This window comes from Pinus tabuliformis, chromosome 2_2, assembly GCF_031772625.1.
Source record: "Pinus tabuliformis cultivar Carrire ecotype Pingquan chromosome 2_2, CPIR1, whole genome shotgun sequence".
Taxonomy (NCBI): Eukaryota; Viridiplantae; Streptophyta; class Pinopsida; order Pinales; family Pinaceae; genus Pinus; species Pinus tabuliformis.
Window position 1 is genome coordinate 1,018,004,625 of NC_142300.1, and position 16,429 is coordinate 1,018,021,053.

Genomic DNA, 16,429 nt, shown 5'->3' on the forward strand with positions numbered 1-16,429 from the left:
GAAGCTTAGGAGAGTCAATCCAGTCCTCCTCGCCCTTATTGAAAAAGAAGTTAAATGTATGTATGAAGCTGGGATCATCGCCCCAATTAGATTCTCAGAGTGGATTTCAAACCTAGTGCCTACTAGGAAAAAGACAGGGGAAATCCGACTGTGTGTTGACCTAAGAAATTTGAACAAAGTATCTCTCAAAGACCATTACCCTTACCAAAAATGGATCATATCTTGCAAAGGGTAGTGGGAGCTGCTAGGATCTCTTTACTAGATGGTTTCTGAGGATTCAATCAGATTCTAGTACACCCGGATGATCAAGACAAAACTGCCTTCACAACACCTTGGGGAACATTCAAATATGTGAAAATGCCTTTTGGACTTAAAAATGCAGGGGCCACTTTCCAAAGAGCAATGGATATTTCTTTTGCTAAGGAAATTCATGACTTCCTAGTTGTCTATCTTGATGATCTAACTGCCTTTTCAAAATCAGATCAAGAACACTTAGAACACTTGAGGTAGGTTTTCACAATTTGTAGAAAGTATGGCATATCATTGAACCCAAAGAAGTCGCTATTTGGGCTGGAAGAAGGTAAACTCCTGGGGCATATAATCTCAAAAGATGGTATTAGGATTGACCCGGACAGAATTCAAGCTATCCTACAAGTACCACATCCAAGAAACATCAAAGAACTGCAAAGTTTTCTAGGAAAGATCAACTTCTTGAGGAGATTCATTCCCAATCTGGCTGAACTCATTAGACTGCTAAATGATATGCTGAAAAAGGATTCCAAGGTTAAATGGACCATGGAAGCTAGACAAGCCTTTGAGGATATCAAAAGAGCATTGACAAACACACCAGTCCTGACAAGCCCTAGGTTTGATCAAGATTTCCTTATTTTTTCTTTTACTTCTGAGCATACTATTGCTACTGTTCTCCTACAGAAAGATGACCAAGGCTGTGAAAAACCCATTGCATTTTTTAGTAGAGCCCTTAGGGATGCTCCTTTGAAATATCAGATCGTGGAAAAACAAGCCTATGCATTGGTAAAAGCCATCAAGGAATTCAGAATCTATATCCTTTACTCCCATATAATTGCCTATGTTCCTAATGCAGTGGTCAAAGATATTCTAACCCAAGAAGGAATTGGAGGCAAGAGGGGCAAATGGATTGCCAATATCTTAGAATATGACATTGAGATTAAACCTACCAAACTGATAAAAGGACAAGGCCTAGCCAAACTAATGACTGAAACCAATTTTCAAGCCCTTGACATTAATGAACTAGACGACGAAGAGGAGATGGCGACTCCACAGATCAACCAAGCCTTTATGCAATCTCCACTCACTAATTAATTAGGACTTCTATTTTTGGGTGACCAACTACCTTTACCTTAGCCGTTGGGTAAACAGGTGAAACTTAGTAGACTGGAACTAGGTAAGTGGTATCTTTCATGCATTTGTCATTAGGCAAGTAGATTCCTCAGAGCGTGTTGGGTGATTGAATCAATTCAAATTGTAATATGGTGTTGCTTCAAAGCCGTGGGTTAGGATCAATCCTCTCTCACTCTATCGTCCTAGGGTTTTGTTATGGTCTAAAGCTAAATTGAGGTTGGGTAGTCTAATCCTGATCTCGCAGTAACCATGAAGCTCTTCTAGAGAATGTTCGTAGGGGTAAGGGTAACTATATCCTATTGTGGTACCTCTCAATTCCTGACTTCAGTAAGTGGTTGTTGTTAGTAAATGTCCTGAAGTTTCAATTCGTAAATGAGGCACTCACTTGTCCTTTCTTGGTTGGTTGGTTCGTGAGTTAGTCCTACTAACGAGAAGTGTTGTCATATTATATATGTAATAATGGTAATGAAAAAAGACTATAAAAAGGTCTATTTCTCGCCTGATCAGCTTATTTTATGGTGACATTATAGAAAAGCATCTCAGAATGGGTGTTTTTTTCTATTGGCTTGTGTCAATGCCAGTAGGAGAGCCTGCGACGAACCAACCATCGAACAAGCTCAATGCCATTGAACCACAATCCTATCCATTTAATGATGTTTCTTTTGCATGTTGAGAACCAATCTGTGGTAGTGAAACAATCTGAGCTAAAGTGAAACCCTCTTGGCCTAATAAACCATCATGCCATGCAACTAAAAGTGTTTCTCAACTAATTTACCACCATCCATCTATCCATCAGGTACATCTAAAAGGTCTATAGAAGTGTCCTCTAAGTGATTCATTCCAGTGGTACAGGTATAACAGGTCTAGGTAGTACAGTAGTGAAATAGTTTGTGGGAAACATGGGATTTTTCTTCTTCATAGTAGCTACTCTCTCCCCTCCCTCATATTACTGGTAGAATAAATGAGTTGGAAATTAATTGGAAATTATATGATAGTTTTTTGTTTTCTTGGTAGGTGAAACCCAAGGGCATTTAAGTATTCAAAATCACCCGTTGGTTTTTTGATAGTGGAGTTACTAACTAGTGACCTTTTCAACACAAAAGGATCTAATCCCTAAGTGTAACAATATTAATATAATAGTAATATCAAATTTAATGATGTTTTTTACACGGCACCATAACAAAATTTATAATAAAACTATATCAAATTTATATTTTCAAATATTACAACTTTTATATGGAAATCTTTATGCCTTGAAAGATTTTAGTATATCCATACGATATGGTTTTCTTTTTAAAGATTTAATTTACAAATATTTAATTAAAATAAATATTAAAAGATTTTGGAGCAGGATTTTTGATTCTTTCTATTGAATTGTATTGTAGTTTTTATCACCATGGTTATTTTCATTTTTTTCGTTAGACATTAAATTTTTTTATTAATATTTTATTGGAGATGTGACATACTTACCCATCCCCTCATACTGAGTTGTAGAATGTGCCTCTCTACACAATAATATTGATTCTTTCTATTGAATTGTATTGTAGTTTTTATCACCATGATTAATTTCATTTTTTTGGGTAGACATTAATTTTTTTTATTAATATTTTATTGGAGATGTGACATACTTACCGATCCCCTCATACTGAGTTGTAGAATGTGCCTCTCTACCCAATAATATTGATGGTGGTCATCGTCATTTACTTTGACCAATTTTTTATTTATTAAACTTTAAAAGAAAATAAAGCTAAATTATTTAAATATAATTAAAACTATATATATATATATATATATATATATATATATATATATATATATATATATATATATATATATACATATATATATATATATATATATATATAATTTTAATTTTAAAAATTAGGAATACTAATTTTCTAGTAAATATTTTGATTTTAGATTTTAATGTAAAGTTATATAATATAGGGTTCTTATTTGTTTTACGGTTATATAAAACATTTTAAAAATTATATTTATCCAACTTTATTATTATTTTTAAAAATATTGGTTTTTTTACATTAATTAAATTTATCAAATAAAAAAATTTATTTATAATATTAAAATCAATAATTTTTGCAATACATTTTTCTTTTTACATTATTTCCTTATCAAGAAAATTATAATTTCTATTCAAATATTAGTGTAATATATATTTAATATTAAATTTGAGAATAAAGACAAAAACTACAAAAAGTCTCCCTAAAGACAACTCCTTTAGCTTCGAGTTGTCTTTAGTGAAAATTTTTGGAAGCTTTTTCGGTGGATTATTCGAGTCTAATTTCTCTAAAATCGAGCACAAATTCATTGAAATCACAACTTTATTTGTAAACCCTACATAGTAGAAGTGCCCTAGGGGTTTTTCACGCTCATGAATCCATATATATAGTAAAAAAATTAGTTTAGATAACACAAATCAAGATTTCAACACGAATTTTTCGAGTCATTTTCGAAATTATGAATTAGATTAAATGGTTTTTTTTTAGTATTTTTAGGAATTTTGAAATTATGGAAAATACTTTGTCTAACTAATATATGAAGGAGTTTTCTTTAGCCCTAAGTAGTTAAAATCATCCACTGATAGCATCATCTTGCTCACACTAGCCCTTAGTATTGTTGGGTTTTTGCTATTGGAGTTACGAACTAGTGACCTTTGACCACAGAATACCTTAACAGAACACAGTTGACCAAATTATACCAGCTTAGATCCATCTAACTTTGGATCTATCATGGGCCCAAAGAGATCAAATCCCTAGTTTTTATCACCATGATTATTTTCATTTTTTCCAGTAGACATTAATTTATTTTTTATTAATATTTTATTGGAGAGGTGACATAGTTATCCATCCCCTCATACTGAGTTGTAGAATGTGCCTCTCTACACAGTAATATTGATGGTGGTCATCATCATTTACTTTGACCAATCTTTTATTTATTAATCTTTAAAAGAAAATAAAACTAAATTATTTAAAATATAATTAAAACTATATTTACATATATTTTAAATTAAAATTTTGAAAATTAAGAATACTAATTTTGTAATAAATATTTTGATTTTAAAGTTTAATGTAAAGTTATATAATATAGTGTTTTTATTTGTTTTACTATTATAAAAACATTTTAAAAATTATATTTACCCAACTTTTTTATTATTTTTAAAAATATTGGTTTTTTTATATTAATTAAATTTATCAAATAAAAAAATTATTTATAATGTTAAAATCAATAATTTTTGCAATACATTTTTCTTTTTACATTTTTTCCTTTTCTAGAAAATTATAATTTCTCGTCAAATATTAATGAGATATATATTTAATATTAAATTTGAGAATAAAGACAAAAACTACAAAAATTAGCCCTAAAGACAACTCCTTTAGTTTCGAGTTGTCTTTAGTGCAACTTTTTGGAAGCTTTTTCGATGGATTATTCCTGTCTAATTTCTCTAAAATCCAACACAAATTCATTGAAATCACAAGTTTTATTTGTAAACCCTGCATAGTAGAAGTGCCCTAGGGTTTTTCAAATCCATATATACAGTAAAAAAGCTAGTTTAAATAACACAAATCAAGATTTCACCACATATTTTTCCACCAGATTCTGGTACCTGAAACTCCAAAAAGTCGCTCTAAAGACAACTCCTTTAGTTTGGAGTTGTCTCTAGTGTGACTTTTTGGAAGCTTTTCCAGTGGATTATTCAAGTCTATCGTTTCTAAAATCCGACAAGAATTCATTGAAATCACAAGTTTGATGGGTAACCCTTGCACAATAGAAGGGCCTAGTGGTCTTTCAAGGTACTGAATCCATATATACTACCAAAAAGCTAGTTTAAATAACACAAATCAAGATTTCACCACAAAATTTTCCACTGGATTTCAGCACCGAAAACTCCAAAAAGTTGCACTAAAGGAAACTCCTTTAGTTTCAAGTTGTCTTTAGTGCAGCTTTTTGGAAGCCTTTCCGCTGGATTATTACAATATAATTTCTCTGAAATCCGTCAAGAATTCACTGACATCACAAGTTTGATGTGTAACCACTGCACAATAAAAGTTCCCTAGGGGTTTTTTAGGGTGCCAAATCCATATATACAACCAAAAAACTAGTTTAAATAACACAAATCAAGATTTCATCACAACTGTATCCACAGGATTCTAGCACGAGAAAATACAAAAAAGTCGCACTAAAGAAAACTCCTTTAGTTTCGAGTTGTTTTTAGTGTGACTTCTTGGAAGCTTTTCTAGTGGATTATTCTCGTCTAATTTCTCTAAAACCAGGCAGGAATTCATTGAAATCACAAGTTTGACGCGTAACCCCTGCATAACAGAAGTGCCCTAAGGGTTTTTCACGGCGTTGAATCCATATATAAAGTTAAAAAACTAGTTTAAATTACACAAATCAAGATTTCACCACAAACTTTTCCACCAGATTCTGACACCGGAAACTCCAAAAAGTCACACTAAAGACAACTCCTTTAGTTACAAGTTAAGTCTAATGCGACTTTTTCGAAGCTTTTCTGGTGGATTATTCGAGTCTAATTTCTCAAAAATTTGACAGGAATTCATTGAAATCACAAGTTTGATGGGTAACCCCTCAACAATAGAAGCACCCTAGGGGTTTTGTCATAGTGTTGAATCCATATATAAAGTAAAAAAAATTAGTTTAAATAATACAAATTAAGGTTTCATCACAAATTTTACCATCGGATTTTGGCACCAGAAACTCCGAAAAGTCGCACTAAATAAAACTCCATTAGTTTCAAGGTGTCTTTAGTGCGACTTTTTGGAAGCTTTTCTGGTGGATTATTCCTGTCTAACTTCTCTAAAATCCGGCATGAATTCATTGAAATCACAAGTTTGAAGCATAACCCCTTCACAATAAAAGTTCCCTTGGTGTTTTTCACGATGCTGAATCCATATATATTGTAAAAAAATAATTTAAATAAAGCAAATCAAGATTTCACCACATATTTTACCACTAGATTCTCGCACCAGAAACTCCGAAAAGTCACATTAAAGACAACTCCTTTAGTTTCTGGTTGTCTTTAGTGCAACTTTTTGGAAGCATTTTTGGTGGATTATTCTGGTCTATATTCTCTAAAATCCGGCATGAATTCAATGAAACCACAAGTTTGATGGTTAAACCCTACACAATAGATGTGCCCCAGGGATTTTCCAGGGTGCTAATCCATATATACAGTAAAAAAAGTAGTTTAAATAACATAAATGAAGATTTCACAACAAATTTTTCCACCAGATTCCAGCATCAGAAATTCAAAACAATCGAATTAAAGACAACTCATCTAGTTTTGAGTGGTCTTTAGTGTGAATTTTTGGAAGCTTTTACAGTTGATTATTCTGGACTAATTTCTCTTAAATGTGCCGCAAATTCATTGAAATCACAAGTTTGATGGGGAACCCCTAAACAATAGAAGTGCCCTAGGGGTTTTTCAGTGAGCTAAATCCATATATACAGTAAAAAACTAGTTTAAATAACACAAATCAAGATTTCACCAGAATTCTTTCGACCTAAAACTCCAAAAATTCACACTAAAGACAACTCTTTTAGTTTCGAGTTGTCTTTAGTGTGACTTTTTGGAAGCTTTTTCAGTTAATTTCTCTAAAATTCGGCATGAATTCATTCAAATCACAAGTTTGATGGGTAACCAACATGAATGAAGGTTTTTGTGAGTAAAGTTATTCAGAGATCTACTTGAATGGAGGCTTTTTTGTGTAGAGTTATTCGGAGATCTTCCATCACATAAATTTTTAAATTACTAAAACATTTTGGAACTAGCTAATACGGTTCATCTAATTGTGGTAAATGTAAACCACATTAACTTGTTCTAAATTTCTAGGCAATTTGAAAAAATATGTGATAGATCTGGAAAACAGATTTTTAAACCTCAATAGTGTATAAGATGAAATACATGGTTTTAACATCATGCCACAGCTCACGTTCAAAATTCCAACTCAAATGTTATAGTCATTAAAATCAATTCAGGGTAAAGAAAACACAAAATCGTTCGTTCACATCAGTTTTTGTTTAGATTAGCAAAGGCATTCCAAAACAAATGCAGTGGGGGAGATAAAATAACTCACATTTTTCCTAGAGACGCTATAAACTGCTCCTCCTATCCTCTCTTAATATTCCAAAATAGTTACTAATGTTATACTTTCAATAACTTGATCGAAAGGCAACTTTGAACAAGAAAAGGAAAAACCATAAATCACTTATAATTCGTTCCATATCGGGATTTTATGCATACTGCAGAACTAGGGAGACTCTTAGAAATTTGAATTAATGCAAGAAATGTACACAATTTTGAGGAAAACAAGCGCGAAAGCACAATAGATTGAAGACAACAGAGTTGCGAGCCGACAGTTCTATGTTTCAGTCAATGGTTAATAACCTAAACTGTTTACAAATTTTCGCAATAGCAGGAGAGAAGAACACCATCTCTTCTAATTATCGGACTCCACCATATAGGCTTTTGACTACTTGTAACTAGTCAATATTTATGGCATCCCTTACAAAAGTCATAAGTCGGGGTTAACCAAACCTTGCTTTGTCCCTTTTTTTTTGGAATTTTGAGATGGAATGGATTTGTTTTTCTCAATTTTGAGATGGTGGAAACAACTTTGGTTAACTAATAGGTGGAATGGTCATTTTTGAAATTATGAAATAGATTAAATGGTTTTTTTTATAGTATTTTTAGGAATTTTGAAATTATATAAAATACTTTGTCTAGCTAATATATGGAGTTGTCCTTAGTGCAACTTTTTGGAAGCTCTTCCGGTAAAATTTCTCTAAAATCCGGCAACAATTTATTGAAATCACAAGCTTGATGGGTAATCCCTTCACAGTCAAAGTGTCCTAGGGGTTTTTGAGGGTGTTGAATCCAAATATGTAGTTAAAAATCTAGTTTAAATAACACAAAACAAGATTTCAACAAGATTTCGGTACCGGAAAGTCCAAAAAGTCGCACTAAAGACAACTCCATAAATGAAATGGACTTTTTCTAAACATTTTTTCTTTTCAATTTTGTTCAAAATCTAATATAGATTTTTAAAATTTATAAGTTTTAGTTATTTAATTTGCTAAGATCGAGTGTTACATGTGTTTTTCAAGGTGTTGAAACCAATTATGCATTAAAAATATATTTGAAAGAACAAGAAATTACAATCTTGTCGGACTCAGGGCAAAGAGTCATTTCTTCTATTATTTAGCCTACACCTTATGAAAAATATTGTTTTGAATATGTGAAATTAATTTGAAATTATATAATAGTTTTTTGTTGTTGGTAGGTGAGCCTCAAGGGCATTTAAGTCATCTGATAGCGTCATCTTGCTCATACTAGCACTTAATATTGTTGGGTTTTTGGTAGTGGAGTTACGAACGGGTGACCTTTGACCATAAAATACCTTAACAGAACACAGTTGACCAAATTATAGCAGCTGAAATCCATCTAACTCTGGCTCTATCATGGGTCGATGCATTTTGAAACTAGATCTAAGTTCATCATCACGATGAGGATGATGTTGTTAATATTTAATATAACATTAATATTAAATTTAATGATGTTTTTTATCCGACATGATAAAAAAAATTATATTAAAACTATATCAAATTAATATTTTCGAATATTACAACTTTTACATGGAAATATTTATGGCGTTAAAGATTTTAATATACTCATAATATATGATTTTTCTTTTAAAGATTTAATTTACAAGACTTTAATTTAAATAAATACTAAAATATTTTGGAGCAGGGTTTTTTATTCTTTGTATTGAATTGGATTGTAGTTTTTTTTATCTATATGGTTATTTTCATTTTTTGGGGGTAGACATTAATTTTATTATTATTATTATTATTTTATTGGAGACTTGACATACTTACCCATCTCCTTATACTTGGTTGTAGCATGGGCCTCCAATAATAGTGATGGTCATCATCGTCATTTACTTTGAACAATTTTTCATTTATTAAACTTGAAAAGAAAATGAAGCTAAATTATTTGAAATATAATTAAAACTATACTTATAAATGTCTTTAATTTTAATTTAAAAAATCAAGAATATTAATTTTGTAATACATATTTTTATTTTAAAATATAATGTCCAAGTTATATAATACAGGTTTTTTAATTTTTTTAATATTATTTAAAAAAAATTGAAAATTATATTTACCAAATTTTATTATTATTTTTAATAAAATCGTTTTTTATATTTATTAAATTTATCAAATAACAAAATTTATTTATGACACTAAAATCACTCATTTTTCCAAGATATTTTTATTTTTTCATTTTTATTTAAAAAAGAAATATAATTTCTCTTCAAATATTAATGTAATACATATTTAAAATATTTAGTATTAAATTTGACAGTATTATTTAGTTTTACTTTTTTGTATAACACCTCTTTTTTGATTAATTCAAAGTGAAACCTAGTGGTGGTATACTCCCAAGGCTCCCATTTTACTTTTTTGTATAACACCTCTCTTTTGATTAATTTGAAGTGAAACCTAGTGGTGGTCTACTCCCAAGACTCTCTAGAAGGATAGAATGTGTGAGATTTGTGATACTAAGAAGGTGGAAGATGAAAAACACTTCCTTTTAGACTACCCACCTCTTACCACCCAAGACTCCATGAAATGATGGAATCTGTCATATGTGTGATACTAAGAAGGTGGAAGATGAAAAACACTACCTTTTAGACTTCCCACCTATTACTCACATCCACTCTCAATTCCCTAACATCTACCACACTTCTAGTCTTCTTGACTTATTAAGTCAATCCAACTAGAGGGATCTTGGCACATTTCTTTCCCTTCTCTTTGATCATGAAAACAAGATTTTGAAGAATCGCACTTAGCTTTCTTCTCTTTTCTTGAGATCAGTTAGGCGTTAATCATCATCATCATCATCATCATTATATATATATATATATATATATATATATATATATTCATTCATTCATTTAATTTCAATTTTTATTATTTATTTTGTTTATTGTTTAAAATAAATATTTTTTAACCTTTTTTTCCGAAGGTGGCAAAACCTATCAAACTCAGGTGTCAAACCAACAGTGAGGACAACCATCTCTGGCTGCTATCCGCGAATGTCGGTTTGACTCATCACTGTTATCAAGGAAAACCACGCCACCTGTAATAACCCGCTGGTGGTCCGTAAGGGAGCAGGCTTTCACTCCTGCCAGATGCCTCTGGGTCTTGGGCCGTTAACCTGTTTCCTTACGTCCGAGGAAGACGAGCTCTTAGCCAAGCAGAAGCAGTTTTACGGCATACTCCAGGCCGAAAATATTTTTTAACCTTATTTGATCTTCCATTTTATTAAAATAATAATACTAATAATTTTAATTTTAATTTAATTTATTATTTACTACTATTTTTTACTTTGATAATTTTTTAATCAAAACTAGTTGTTTTATTCTAATGCCTAGAAGGCATCTATCTTCGTATATTTAATCTTATGTCATGATCTATTTTTGATCTTGTCGTGAAAATGAATCAGACTAGATGGTTTGAAATGCATGAGAAAAAGTTTTCTATGTGATTTTTACCTAATGATTTCAACAATATCAATATTAATCAAAATATTTTTTTAATAATTTAGTTAAGATTTGGTATGTTTATGTTAGTTCTCCTTTTACCTCAAAATAATTTTGACTATATTCATTACTATATATATTTTTTTTAATTATGAATATAAAGGTGTAACATTAAGGGTGTCGAGTAGCAAGGTACTTAGCAATGAAAACTCTACCGGTTGAGCTAACCCTTTGGATTATTTATTATTTTAATAATAATAATAATAATAATTTATTTGATTTATCTAATTTATTTTAATTTATTAAATTATAAAAATATATAACAAATGAATTAATTTCTTTAGTACAATAAAATCTATTCCAAAACAAGTGTTTATATATGTAACATACTAAAACCAAAAGTAGAAGAAATTACACCTTGCAAATAAAACAAAACAAAATAAATTTACTTGACCATAAATATGTAGCCCCACCTCGCTACCATAATTTCGAAGCAAATTTCATTAATGGAATTATTTAATCAAGTTTTCAATGTGGAACTTATACATTGGAGGGTGGTCGAGTATATATACATTGGAGGGTGGTCGTGGGTCCATTATCCCATAAACAACGGGGTCTCATACACCAATTTTGTGTATAGCTTGGTCGTGACCTTAAAATTGGATAATAATAATAATAATAATAATACATAGATCTTGGAAAAGCGGTATACTTTATACATATGAACATTAACCCTTAACGAGATCATTCAATATGCTAGGATTCGTATAGAAGCTTTTTGAATTGTTTCCACCCGCAGTTGCGAGTCATCGGGTGAGTACAGTGGAGTCATTCCCACCATGGATGATATGGTTCTTTATCTAACGGTGGTTTTTAAACCTTGGGAGGTTAGGGTAACTGAACCCTACCCCATCTGTCGCTCAATCACTCATTTGAAACTGCATCCCTCATGAGCCGAGCTCTGCAACCTCTGATGTTATAGGCTATGTCTAAGAGTTTCAAGCATCAAAAACTCTTTTTCAGGTATGTTAACAATGGTCATTGTTAATTCCTTTGATTCTGTTAATTTTCGCAGCGTATAGATGAATTTCTTGGCTAAGTATTGTGTGCTACGGTTCGAGCAAAACCATGGTCACCTGAGCCATATTCCATGTCTTTTCATCTATTATTTAGAATGTAAGAGAGAAGGTTTAAACTTTCTAAGAGGATGTTTCCTTAATTTACTGCTAGAATCCCTTAGGTAAATGTTGCTTCGAGTAAGGTGAAAAAAAAAAGAAATAATCCATTAATCCATCAAAGGGTCCATGAGATTGTATTTTATTGTGATGATATATTCTTATGCCCCAATATTGGGAGTGAGAGATAGTCCGTTGATGGGGCTTCTATATTAGCTCTTGACGGGGACGCAATATTATCCCTTGCTCGATGGGGAGCTTAGATTTCAGCTCGCATTTGTTGTGACATGATAATGTACCCTCGAGAAATTAATGGATTCAAGTCTAAATAAAAAAACAAAAAGAAACGAGTGCCAAAATACCCCTAGGATTGAACCTACCTTGGCATACTAGGATCAACACTAGGATCAAAACTTGGAGTACCGACCATTGCTCGCATTGAATACTAACCTAATTGAAGCATAGTTTTACCCCCTTACTTCATAGAGTATCATAACCATCTATATCAACTAATGAAATAAATTGTGTTGGGTATGGAGCCTGAATATCTTCTTTACCCAAAGGTATCACCTCATTGGACCCCAGTTCGTAATGTGGAGGCAACGCCTCCTGTAATATTTGCACTACAAGGGGGGTCCAGGGGGGACGACAGCCCCCAAAGCTAAAAATAGATGTAAAATTTCCTTGTAAACTATTGTAATTTCAGAGTCAATCTGTGTCGCTCATTAGGTGGAGATCTCATGGTAGAAGTTATGTTTAATTTAGGGATTTTTTCCCTAGAAGGAAACCCCTCACTATATATGAGCGAATTGTATTGTGTTTATGCATATCTGTATTCTGAGTGAGAAAGAGAGAGAGAAGATTGAGTGAGAGAGAAGAGGGGATCAGTTGTAGGTTGTATCTCTTCAGTTTGCTGGATAATATAAAAGGAAGGACTCACTGTTTCTTCGTGGACATAGCCCAAATTGCCTCAGCCATGTATATTTGTGTCTCTCTTGTTTTATGTGTTTTCCTTGTTTATATTTTTGCAATATATTTTATGTGTTCCATTGCTATATAATATATAATTTTCTAACAAATTGAAGTGTATTGTCTCTTTGAATCACAACAAATAAGAAAGGCATCCCATTGTATTGATTAACAACAATAGTTATTGGCAAACTCCCACACCTATGGGATTGGGGGCCATATAAGAATCACCCCCATGGCATTTTTGATGCTTAAGTCATAAAGTCAAAGGAAAAATGAAAATATTAGCGGTGAGGGGCTAAAGAATCAATCGAATCAATGCCACCAAATCAAACATAGAGAAGTTTAATGAAATTCCATGTGAGTAATAAAGAAATGAATTTGAGTATCCTTGATGAGAGGGGTGCCTCCAACAAAATCAAACTGAGTTTATTGGTAAAACAAATGGTGACTTTGAATGTTTTGAGAATCTGTTCCAAGCCGACTACTTTGTTCCTTCTCCAAATGGTGTTGTTTAAGATGCGATAAGCCCACTTGAAATAGGCTTTCTTTAGGTGCCTTAACATCATGAATTATATATAAGCTTATCTATTTTCTTTTCTTTTATTTTTATTTACCCACGTCCCTCCAAATTGGAAATCAATCTATTTGTTGCACGTCGTTTGGTGACCGCCTTTTCCCAACACATGGGTTGTTTTTACGTGGTTCTCACCTAAACCAAAGTTATCCAAAAATATCATAAGTTAATCCTTTCTTTTTTGGGCCTCACCAAAGACAATGGCTATTATCCACTCTGTAAGTGAAAGTGTTATTCATTTTGGGTTGTTTATCTGTAGGCACTATGTATGTGTATTGTAAAGTGAAAGGATAATGGGTAATGTGAACTGAATATGGAAACCCAATAGTGCACAAAATACGGACATCGTGCGCACATCATAACGACATAAATCATACTGACTGGAAGCTAACCACTGAAAGCTCATTGAGGTCATGTTCTAGGGAAAATGAGCTAACTGAATGTGGATGGTGAACTCATTATACTATGTTGAACTTACTTCTTTCAGATGGAGAGGGTAGGAAGTGGGTAGGAGGGTGTTGTGGGGAAAAATGCCTATGCAGGACGATCCTATCCACCTAAGGTGTGACAGTGCCTTAGCAACAAACAGAGACAGCTATTCTGGTTTCTTCCCTTATGAAATGCAAAAGAGGGGAGATCAATAGACTTACCAGTGTCTTCCGTTTGTCCCTCGATCTAGATCCTCTTCTCTTTGGGTGTTCACAGCTACTTGCCTCCTCGCTCGCCCAGCTTCAACAGATTCCTGCGAGATCACAAGAGAACAGCTACTTGCGACAAGAGAAGAACACAACACAAAGGAAAATATTCATATTCATAAATGATTCAGGATTAGAAATAAATCAAATACACTAATGCAATCATACATCAAAGATACATCAATATATAGGAGAAAACCAAGATAGCTTTATTGATAAATAACAAGGTTCAGGAAGAGATACAACCCAGAGGGCTCCAATCCAGCATCTCCTTCCCAACAGAATGGAATTCCTATCTTCACCTCCCTTCAAAGCATTAAGCACCCAATGATTCCAGTCTCAAACCAACAACAATTCTTTGCAATAACAAAATTCCAGCCTCTAGATCTCATGGAGCAGAGATCTATATATAGATGTTTTGGAGAGAGGATGAGTCAGCTTGAGATCTGACTAGTGTCCTCTTGCTCTGTTAGTTCTTGATTCCACTTGGAGGTTCTTGCTTCCACTTGGAGATTTGGAACCTCTTACTCATCACCACTCGAATTCCCTGAGGCAAGTGTCATTTTGGAAGCTTCCTGGGTTCTGACACCTTGAGGAATGAGCCTGCCACATGTCCAATCTCACTCAGTGCAGGTATCCAGTGTTGGAGTTGACATTCAGCGCAGGTAGCCAGTGGAGCCATTGACATTCAGCGTAGATGGTCAGTGGAGCAGTTGACATGATCCTGAATTGACTTGTTTTTGAGAAATTTCAGGTGGAGAACTTCTGTGAATTGCTGTGGTTTGCTAGCCTTGTTCCTCTAGGGGTAGGAAAAACATGTTTAGGGACTTTGGATCCCTTAGATTATGGACATTTCATGCTCCATGCTATAAGGCCCAAAAATGTCTATAACAGTTTCCCCCTAAAGTATGAGGCCGTTTATCGGGTGAAATGCTTTATCCAGGAGGGTCCGAAGTTCATCCATTTACTGGGAGGATACCTGTAATAAGATACAATACAATACATTATTTTTCATACTGCTTTCATGATCTATCTGAGGCGGGCATTCCCATGCTCAGCTTTATAAATTCATTTTTGTACATAGAACAGACAATTGTCTGATGGTAGACTAATAATTTTGGTGAGATTATCATCCTTTGTGTTATCACTGTAAAACTTCCTTAAAAAGTTTGGACAACTTACATGGTTTCTCAACTCTTGTATCAATCATGGTCAAGTCATGGTCAAGTCGTTTTTATGTTTAAAGTCTAAGTCATAGGGTTAGAGTCTCATGTCCATCTTCAAATAAAGTTTGATAGCCTCATTCCATGTCTTAGAAGCCTCACCATGTGTTTAGAAGACATATCTCACATAATTTCGGAGAAATTTTGAAACTAGCTACGAATCCACGTTTTCGTAGCGCAGACAATGTAAAAATCTTGTTTTGCGCTACGAAATCAGTGTTTTCGCAGCGCGCTGCGAAACCCCTGTAGCAGCCTGTTTCAGCAGAAAAATTGTTTTACTAGGTAACTTCCATAAGCTTTCCAGAGCAGCTGAGAACTCAATTTTGCGAACTGAAAGAGGATTTTCTTCCTAACATGTTGAATTACAAAAACCTCTTTCAGTTTCTTCAATTCCATTCTGAGGTGGGAGAAATGTGTGGTTAAACTTGCGCTACGAAACTGTTGTAGCTGCCTATTTTGCTGTAGCTGCCTATTTTGTTGTAGCTGCCTATTTTGATGTAGTTAACCAATTTTGAGGGACAAAAGGGAAACCTTTTTTGAAAGGGAGTTTCTGAAGAATGATCATTTGCACAATGCAAGCATCCAACAAGGGAAAAACGGGCAAAGGAAAAGCATATATGAACCATAAGCCATTTGTTATAAAAGTGATCACAGCTACTATTGTTCATCATACTTCAGGCAGCGTTGAAGAGGTTTTATTTTCACAGGGATGCATGAACAAGGTCTACAGCACATGAAGAACATGGCACTTCAATACATTTTTGTGTAATCAAAGAAGATCCTTGTGGAGACCAAAAGCAAAAAAGGAGAGACATTTTTGAAC